The sequence below is a fragment of the Symphalangus syndactylus genome, chromosome 8, assembly GCF_028878055.3.
Source record: "Symphalangus syndactylus isolate Jambi chromosome 8, NHGRI_mSymSyn1-v2.1_pri, whole genome shotgun sequence".
In the NCBI taxonomy this organism is placed as follows: domain Eukaryota; kingdom Metazoa; phylum Chordata; class Mammalia; order Primates; family Hylobatidae; genus Symphalangus; species Symphalangus syndactylus.
Genome location: NC_072430.2, coordinates 48,304,384 through 48,313,564, shown reverse-complemented (window position 1 = coordinate 48,313,564; position 9,181 = coordinate 48,304,384). Strand labels below are relative to the sequence as shown.

At 48.9% G+C, this 9,181-nt stretch overlaps 1 non-coding gene across 1 annotated transcript; it reads right to left on the bottom strand.

Moving 5' to 3' along the window:
- Window positions 1–3,009: 3,009 nt before the first annotated feature.
- On the bottom strand, window positions 3,010–3,116 carry LOC129489116 (U6 spliceosomal RNA). Its single transcript, XR_008659910.1, has one exon. It is a non-coding gene; the product is annotated as a U6 spliceosomal RNA (small nuclear RNA).
- Window positions 3,117–9,181: the final 6,065 nt, after the last annotated feature.

The following is a 9,181-nucleotide window of genomic DNA, read 5'->3' as shown; positions in this document are numbered from 1 at the left end:
GATACCCCATTTACCCTGGTGCAATTACTACACATTGTATGCATGTTTCAAAATATCTCTCATGCCCCATAAATACACACACCAACTATGTCCCAACAAAAATTTTAAATATTTTTTTAATTTTTAAAAATTTGTTGAAAAACCATCAGCCCTGTTAAGTTGCTCATATGTGCTGTTGCAGCCCTGGGTCAGCCGGTAGTAAATCCTGCTGACACAGGGTCCCCCACAGCTATGGGTCTATCTTTCCTCTTGTGTGGCAAGACTACATTTTCAGGAAGCTGCTGGGCAGAATGAAGCAACTCAAAGCTCAGGAGAAGTGTCTACGTGCCTTTTAGGGTTGGGGTTTAACCCGGCACCCAGGGATTTCCCAGCATGCAGACAAAGGCACTGAGAGTTACAGCAGAAGCTGGAAGGGTGAGTCAAGCCAGGACTCAGCACCCTTGAACCCATCCACAGCTCCCATTCACATCATCCCACACTCCCTTTTCACATTTACTCCAAGCATCTGGAGCCCCAAGCTCCTGCGCCTCAACCCATGCCCTCAGTAACAGTATCCATTGCCAAGCCAGAATTGACTTTGGGCCCACCGAGCCACTCACTCAGAGTCTGTGAGGAGTGGGCACTGCACGCAGCCATGAAACAGGCCAACTCAGAGGTGGGCTCCCCACTGCACATCTTATCCGAAAAGACACCCCTCAGCCCCATCAGTGTTGACTTTGCATTGCACCATTAGATTATTTCTTTCAGCTCTTCTTAAGACAGTCTCCCTGGCTGTTGGGAGACTGGCCAGGGTTAAGGTGGAGCCTCAGTGTGGCCATTTTCACACCCCCGGCAAAGCCTGTGGTTGATGCCAAACCCCCATTGAACTGAATAGAGTGGAGGAAAGCTAACCAACCCACCAGAATAATAATCACTAATGCTACGGAGTGATCACACAGCAAGACTGTTCTAAGTGTTTTATGTGTATTCATTTATTTTTACCTCATCATAAGTAATATTATTTTTCTATTTTATAGATGAGAAAACTGAAACAAGGTCGCAAACCAGATGATCTAAAGGGTAGCCACTACTGCCTCCTAAAGAACCCCAATCAGGAATCTCAGATTAATTTGCCCAGCATCCTGTTTGGAAACCACATGTCCACCCTGCAACTGCACCTGGCTTGTGTCCCACAAGGAGAAAGATGCAGGGGCCTCCGGAAGCTAAGGAGGTAGACATGGGGTTTACTTGGGTTAATGTGGCCAGGGAGTCAGGAGACCTTGATTCCCGTTCTGGCTCTGCCCCTATCCGCATGAGGATGGCCAACTGTTCCAACCATGGGTTCCACTTTCCTCATTGCTCAGCCACCAGGTTTCCAGGTCCCTCAGGCCCCTGCACATCCTCAGATCTCTGAAGAACAGTGATTGGTGTGATGACAGGGCCCCTTTACAGAGCGAACCTGACAAAGAACTACTCACCACACACACGAGCCTTAGAATGCACATGTCAGTGTTTTGGGAAATATGTGCTGTTTTGAAATGTGTCTGGGCCATGAGCAAGTTTAGGGGGAGACGGGATGGGAGCTTTTCTTCTAGTTAATGAAGTGAGGCTTCATGGAGGAAGAAGATTTTCTTAGTCACATTTCCTGTTTCACACTGACCTTTTAAAAGGAAACCCACAAGTGAACCTGTGCTAGGGCCTGCTTACAAAATCTACCCACAGGTATAATAAAGATGATCTAAATAAAGCCCACAGTAGGCCAAGCTTAACCTGAATCAGTGGAAACAGTAAGATCACTAAGAAGGGCTGATGGCCTGAGATAAGGGACATGGTGGTGCTCCGTATACTGTAAATAGAAGTGACACGTGAGAGATTTAATGATTATTAAACAGGAATCTAAGCAGAGAGGCAGAGATAAACCATGCAATCTTTTCATCAGTCTCTAGGTACTCAGGGCTTAGCCACTCGTTATAAAATGGAGACTCTAAAAAATTACGAGAGATGGATGCAGTGATTTCAAAAGAAGTTGTGTTGATTGGGTTATAAAATTAATTATGGGAATTAAGATTACTTATCTGCAGAGGAAAAGACCAAGAGATAACTGAAGAACTTAAAGCTGGTAAGGGGCTGGGCTCGGTGGCTCATGCCTATAATCCCAACCCTCGGGAGCCTGAGACGAGAGGACTGCTTGAGCCCAGTCGTTCAAGGCTAGCCTGGGCAACACAGTGAGACCCCGCATTTACAAAAATAATTTTTTTGTCCCCAGATTTGGTAGTGTGTGCTTCTAGTCCCAGCTACTTGGGTGGCTAAGACAGGAGGATCACTTGAGCCTGGGAGGTTGAGGCTGCAGTGTGCTGTGATCACACCACTGCACTCCAGCCTGGGTGATGGAGCAAAACTCCATCTCAGAAAAAAACCAAAAAGTTGGTAAGGGATCAATTATTGGATGACACATTGCCATATCTACTGACCACAGAATGACAGGCCCAAACAACAGCAGACAGATGTGGGATGCTCAAGGATGTCCCAGAGATGGCCAGGTATGGTGGCTCACACCTGTAATCCCAGCACTTTGGGAGGCCAAGGCAGGCAGATCACTTGAGGTCAGGAGTTCGAGATCAGCCTGGCCAACATGGTGAAATCCTGTCTCTACTAAAAATACAAAAATTAGCCGGATGTGGTGGCGTATGCCTGTAGTCCCAGCTACTCTGGAGGCTGAAGCAGGAGAATCACTTGAACCCGGGAGGCAGAGGTTCCAGTGAGCTGAGATCACGCCACTGCACTCCATCCTGGGCAACAGAGCGAGACTCCGACTCAAAAAAAAAAAAAAAAAGGAAAAGAAAAAAAAAAAAGGATGTCCCAGAGGCACCTGCAGAACGGTCGCCAAGGCCAGCCAAGGCCAGCGAAGGCCAGGGGAGCTTCACCATCAGGCAGCACCCATCGCCATGGCTGTTTACACTGACTCAGGGAAGACGCCTCAGAAATGTTAAGTTTTGAAAGCTTTGTTTTTTTTATTACTTTTTCATTTTAAAAAATATGGAATACTTTACAAATTTGCATGTCATCCTTGCTCAGGGGCCATGCTAATCTTCTCTGTACTGTTCCAATTTTAGTACATGCACTGCCAAAGCGAGCACTGTTTTGTTTTGTTTCAAACAAGGAGGCCTGGAATTGGGCTGAAGTAAAAATAAAAAATCATACAAAGGAAACAGTAATTATGTTAACAAAAATAGAGTGGGGAATAGGGTTAGGCCATGACAGGCAATGATCCTAAGAGCTAGAGATCTCTCCCACCCCAACAGAGAGAGAGACACACACACACACATACACACACACACAGAGAGAGATAGAGAGACAGAGAGAGACAGAGAGAGAGCCCTAAGATATTAATATTCCTGACTTGAATACCTCAGGCTCTTCCCAGTCAATTTCCACGTTGCTCTCCCATCCATCTCCACATCTAATTCTTCTACCAAACCCTTCTGTCCACCCCAGGAGATTGTGAACTCAGGCACCAACTCCAACAAGCTCCCCGAAGAACTTATAACAGTCTGTTTTACAGAGAAGTAAATGTTGCTGAGAGACAAAATTGTCAGGCCTCAGTGTTCCAGAGCAAGAGGCATTCCTTCATTCCCAGAGAGGCCTGGGCCTCAGCAAGCAAGCCCGACAAGCCCTCTGCAGCCAGAATCCAAGCTTCAGGCCGCGCCTCCATCACTGCTGGGCCCTGGACAGCGAGGCTGCTTCTCAGAACCCCTCTCCTCAGGAAGACGATCCTCAGGGCTGCCCCACCCGACCTGTTCTCTCAGTCACTCAAGCCCTGCATCCTCTGTCACAGCCTGGCTCTGTCCCTTCCCATGCCCCAACCCCCAACCCCCAACCTCCCAGGACCCAGTGTCTCAGGGTTCCCTGCCCTCCTCCAGCCCTGACCAGCCTGGAAGCCAAGTGGCAAGGATGTGGTCAGCCAGGTGGGCCCTGAGAGCCGGTGGAATGGTGTCTGTGATGCAGGAAACGAGATTGGGGGAGTAGGGATGGTGGGGGGGTACCGGGGTTCCTCTGCCAGGCCACCACTCCACAGCTCATTCTCCTCTGAGGTTATTCCCTGACCCCTACCCCTCTGGAGCCCACCCCAGCTGCTTTCTCTTCCTAGGGGTCTCCACCTGCTGTTCTGTGACTCTCCTGAAAATAAACTTTTGAAAGGCAGACTGTGTGGTTATTGTGAACATGGGTTTAAGGTCAAGAGGCAACCCCATAGCCAGACTTCATCCTCCTCCAGGCCTCCATCCAGGGCTGCAGAAATAGCTAGCAATTGGCTGGCTAAGCAGGCAGTGGCTTATATGGAAAGAGGGGCCCCTCTGCAGCTGTCACCTGTGCTTGTGAATTTGTTTTTCCAGTGTCAGGAAGGAAAGGTGATTTGAGAGACACCAAGCAGAGCAGGAGGACTTTTTCTGTCCCCTAAAATTTAGGAGGGAGATGACCACACAGAGGCTGAGCCTTCCAGCTCCACTGGCACCTGATGCCCTCCTTCACCCGTGACTGCCACCCTGGGAGGCTCTTTAAGCCTCTGTGCATGGCTCCCCTGCACAGAGGGGAGGGCGCGTGCGTGTCATGAACACCCAGGTGCTGGAGTCCACAGGACAGGTAGAAGAGAAACGACTGTGGCCACTCAGCAACCACTTATGGCAGATACCCTTTTAATAGAATCACCTTCATCCAATCCTCACAGTCATCTCCTGAAATAGGTACTATTCCCATTTTGTAGACAAGGAAACTGAGACTCCAAGAGGTGAAAGTGCTTATGCAGATCATACTTATTAGGGACGGAGGCAGACACAGCCCCACAAACACAGGGGGCAGCTGCCAAGGGGCCTCTTTTTCCATATAAGCCACTGCCTTCTTACCCAGCCAATTTCTAGCTATTTCTGCAGCCCCGGGATTGAGGCCTGAAGAAGGATTGAGTCTACTACGGTGTCACTTTCTGGCAAACTCTGAGAGGGACTGAGAAGGCCAGGTGGGGGCCTGCACGAGGCACCCCCAGCACCCAGGGCACCCCTCCTCCCACTGAGCCACTCAGAGGCCGGGTGCTGGCAGGGTCCTCTCATTTCACAGACCCTGCACCCCAGGCCAGACCCTGCATAAAAAGAGGTGTCCACAGTGCTCATATCCCACCAGGCTCAGACATGGTAGCCCCAGGAAGTCACATCCATCTGGGATCTTACCACCCCAGCCTTTTCGGGAATGTATTGTTATGGGGACATACAACAATATTAACCATGAGCACTGCCAGGGTCACTGTTCACAGGCAGGCAGGAGGACCCCCAGTGCAAGGTCTTTCTGTGGGGCCACCTGCCATGCTGCATGCCCAGCACTGTAGGTAGACTGGATGGTGGGCGAGGCCCACCATTCAACAGAATGAACTTCTGGGAAACTCAGCCACTCTGGTCCTGGTGTTCTTGGGTTGTATGTTTCAAAGCTGTCTTGGCTTAACTAGTTCTGTCTCATTTTAGGATCTTCCAAAAGAATTCATGAACCAGGTGCTAAACAGCCAGATCCATTCAGCTCCTGAGCTCTGGAGGGATAGGATGCAGGGTAAATGGACCCAGGGGCCCAGCACCTTTTACCAGCTTTCCTAGCCTGGCCCTTGAGACCCTGTTTGACAGGTTCCTGTCCACTGACCAGCCCATCTCAAGTCACCCTGCTTCTCCCTCTGTGTCCCACCTTCAGTGCCTCCAATCCCTCTGCGCCCTACCTTCAGCGTCTCCAATCCCTCTGTGCCCTACCTTCAGCGCCTCCAATCCCTCTGTGCCCTACATTCAGCGCCTCCAATCCCTCTGTGCCCTACCTTCAGTGCCTCCAGCCCCTCTGTGCTCTACCTTCAGTGCCTCCAAGCTCCGTCTCACCCACCATGTGCCCTCTTGCCTGGGGATCAACCCCTCCTTTCCCCAGAGAACCCCTACTTCACCTAGCACATTTCCATGTGGATTTCAAAGGCTAAGTGCAAGGATTAGGTTCCTCTGAACTGGTTGAGATCTTTCAGGATTCCTATCCGTCCCCCAGTGTCCTGTCTATTTATCTCAATTTATGACACCCACACTTTCCCAATAATCCTGTTGTCTTTCTTGGTGCTGTTGTTGCTCCCTATAAATTGTCATTAAAGAGGTTGGATAGGAATGAGCCTGCAGCCCACTACTAGAGACTTCTCTCCTGGAGGTTGACATTGAGCCGCCCATCTTCATGCTAGTGGCAGAAGGATTAGGTGGTTCTCTAGTTATCGATTACTATGGAACAAATGACTTCAAACATGCTGATGAAAAATGCAAACCATTTTCTTCTGCTCACAGATTCCTGAGTCAGGAATCTGGACAGAGCACAGCTGGGATGCCTCTTCTTTGGTCCATGTTTAGGACTTCTACTGGGAAAAGTAGACAACAGGGGTGGGGGAATGAACTGAATGGTTAGGGGCTGGAATTATCTAGAGGCTTCTTCATTCCATGTCTGGCACCTACATTGGAAGGACTCAAAGACTGAGCTGAGTGGGGACTGTCACATGTCAAATGACATGTGTCCTCTCCATATGGCTTGGGTTTCTCATAACATGGCAGCTGGGTCAGAAGAGTGAGTATTCCAGGAGAACCAGACAGAAGCTGTGGGGTCTTTTATGGCCAAGCCTCAGAAGTCAAAAAACGTTACTTTCTCCATACCCTACTGATCAAAGCAGTCACAAGACTGTCCTGATTCAAGAGGAGGAGCATAGGTCCCACCGCTGGGTGGAAGGAATGTCTAACAATTCTATAACACCCACAGCAGCACTGGAAGCCTACACCCGGATGCAGAATGATTTGGGAGTCCCTTTGAGTCAGGGCATAGGCCCCACCTGACAGGCTACTCAATGGCGGTAAGTCATCAAGAATAAGCAGTGCTGAGAGGCCTCTGACATTCCTGTAGAGAGGCTGTGGTATAGGCCAGGCTACCACGATAAGGACTGTCTAACAGAATGAAGGCTCAAAGTGGATACTAGGTCTCCTGAAAAAGGCGGAACCCCCATTATCACAACTGGAGCATGCAGGATGTCAGACCAGCAGTGTGTGACATGATGCCATCACACACGTTAGCTGAGCGCCTTCAATCCCACCTCCTGCGATCACATGAGAGCTTGTCAAATGTCCATGCTGATATTAAGAAATACTATATCTGTAGCATATTCCTGATCCAACAATTCAGTCATTGCCTTTCAAACGTGCATCTTTTTTTTTTTTTTCTGAGTTTCGCTCTTGTTGCCCAGGCTGGAGTGCAGTGGCACCATCTTGGCTCACAGCAACTTCTGCCTCCCATGTTCAAGTGATTCTCCTGCCTCAGCCTCCCGAGTAGCTGGGATTACAGGCATGCACCACCAAGCCCAGCTAATTTTGTATTTTTAGTAGAGAAGAGGTTTCCCTATGTTGGTTATATTGGTCAGGCTGGTCTCGAACTCCTGACCTCAGGTGATTCGCCAACCTCAGCCTCCCAAAGTGCTGGGATTACAGGCGTGAGCCACTGTGCCTGGCCTCAAATGTGCATCTTTAATCGTCTCGACAGAAATATTTCCAGTGATCAATGTGGATCTCACCAAACTGGGAAATAAGTAGGAAGTATACACATCAAGAGGGAAACAGGAGAAAGCAAATGTAGGCAGACATTAGAATTATTCCCGAGTTCCTCTAGAGATGGTAGAAGGGAGGTGGGATTCTAGGGCCAAGTGGTTCCAGGTGGTCCCAGCCTACCAGCTTTCAGTTCTTCATTAGTGTCCCCTTCAAGGCAAGCCCCATCTCTTTCAGGGAGCAAACATTTACACTGATCTAGGGTCGCTGGAGGCCATTTTACCTTGGAAGTATCTGGGAGTTGGGAGTTGAAGGGCAGTACGGAACAAATAGCTCAGAGATGGTCTGGGAAAGAATGAAGAAAGTAAAACTGATATTTGGGGTGAGGGGTGCAGCTTTGCCTGTGGAAGCAGTATGCAGTAACCCAGGGCACTATCACTGCTGTGAGTCATCAACTTCTGGGTCTCTGGCTCAGACAATCTTAGAAGGCCAGAGCTGGGGGGTGGGGATGCCTGTTCCAAAGTCATCTAGTCCAACCCTCGCATTCGAGAGATGTGGAAACTGTTGCAGAGTCCATTTGTGCCCACTGAATATCCATGTGCTTCCCTGAATTTCCCAGCCTTCCTTGCAGTTAGGTGATTAATTCTAGCCAATGACATATGTCACTTCCAGACCCAAACACTGAAGACAGTATGTGCCTCCTCCATCCCTCTTATCCCCTGCCACTGTGACCAGACAGTCCATGTACCCTAGATGGCATACCTACAAGATGGAAGAGGATCTGTCCATCCTCATCAGAGCAGGAAATACAAAGCTTCACTGTGTGAAGCCACTGAAAACTGGGGTCTTATTTGTCACTGCAGCATGGCCTGGCTTAGCCTGACTACTATGGAAATTGAGGCCTAGAGAGGGAAAGTATGGATATGAGTAGCCCTAATAATGTATGTCATATCTCCGCTCATTCAGGAAAGCAGATCAAAGCAGGTAACATGGTAGGATTTTCTGCTCTAGGGTGATGATCATGCAGCATTTACCCTCTTGCTGTCCTGCTTTATAATTTACAAAATCTATTCATGCCCAGAGTCATACAGTGAGAGAATAAGGGAGTCAAAAACTAAAATCCAGGGCTTCCCCCACACACTGCCTGATTGTCTATGCTTTTAGAATACTGATATCTTTTTAAAAGGTTATAACTCTCTTTTATCCTCCCCTCTCCAAAAAAAAAAAAAACCTGATTGGCATAGGCTTACTTTTTCCCACAGGTTTATTTTCATAGAATATTTATTTCAATATTTAAATTTTGTCTAGAGAAGGTTCCAATAGCCTGGAGATCATTGGAGGTACCCGAGGAGTCACAGGTACCGGGGCTGGGAAACTCCGCCCTTGGGGGGGATCCCTGGCTGAGAGAATCCCCTTGGTCGGTCCCCACAGAGGTACAGCACCCACCGTCCCACTCAGACCAGCAAATGAAGAAGTTGGATGAGACCACATCAAAGCAAGATTTCTTTAAAAAATCCAAATCAGATCCAGGTTCCTCTTCTTGAGACCACAGAGAGTGGGTGAAGGGTGCATTCTGCGACTGCTTCCTCTTTCAACAAAAAGGGGAATAGCTGTAGGCCTGAGGGTGG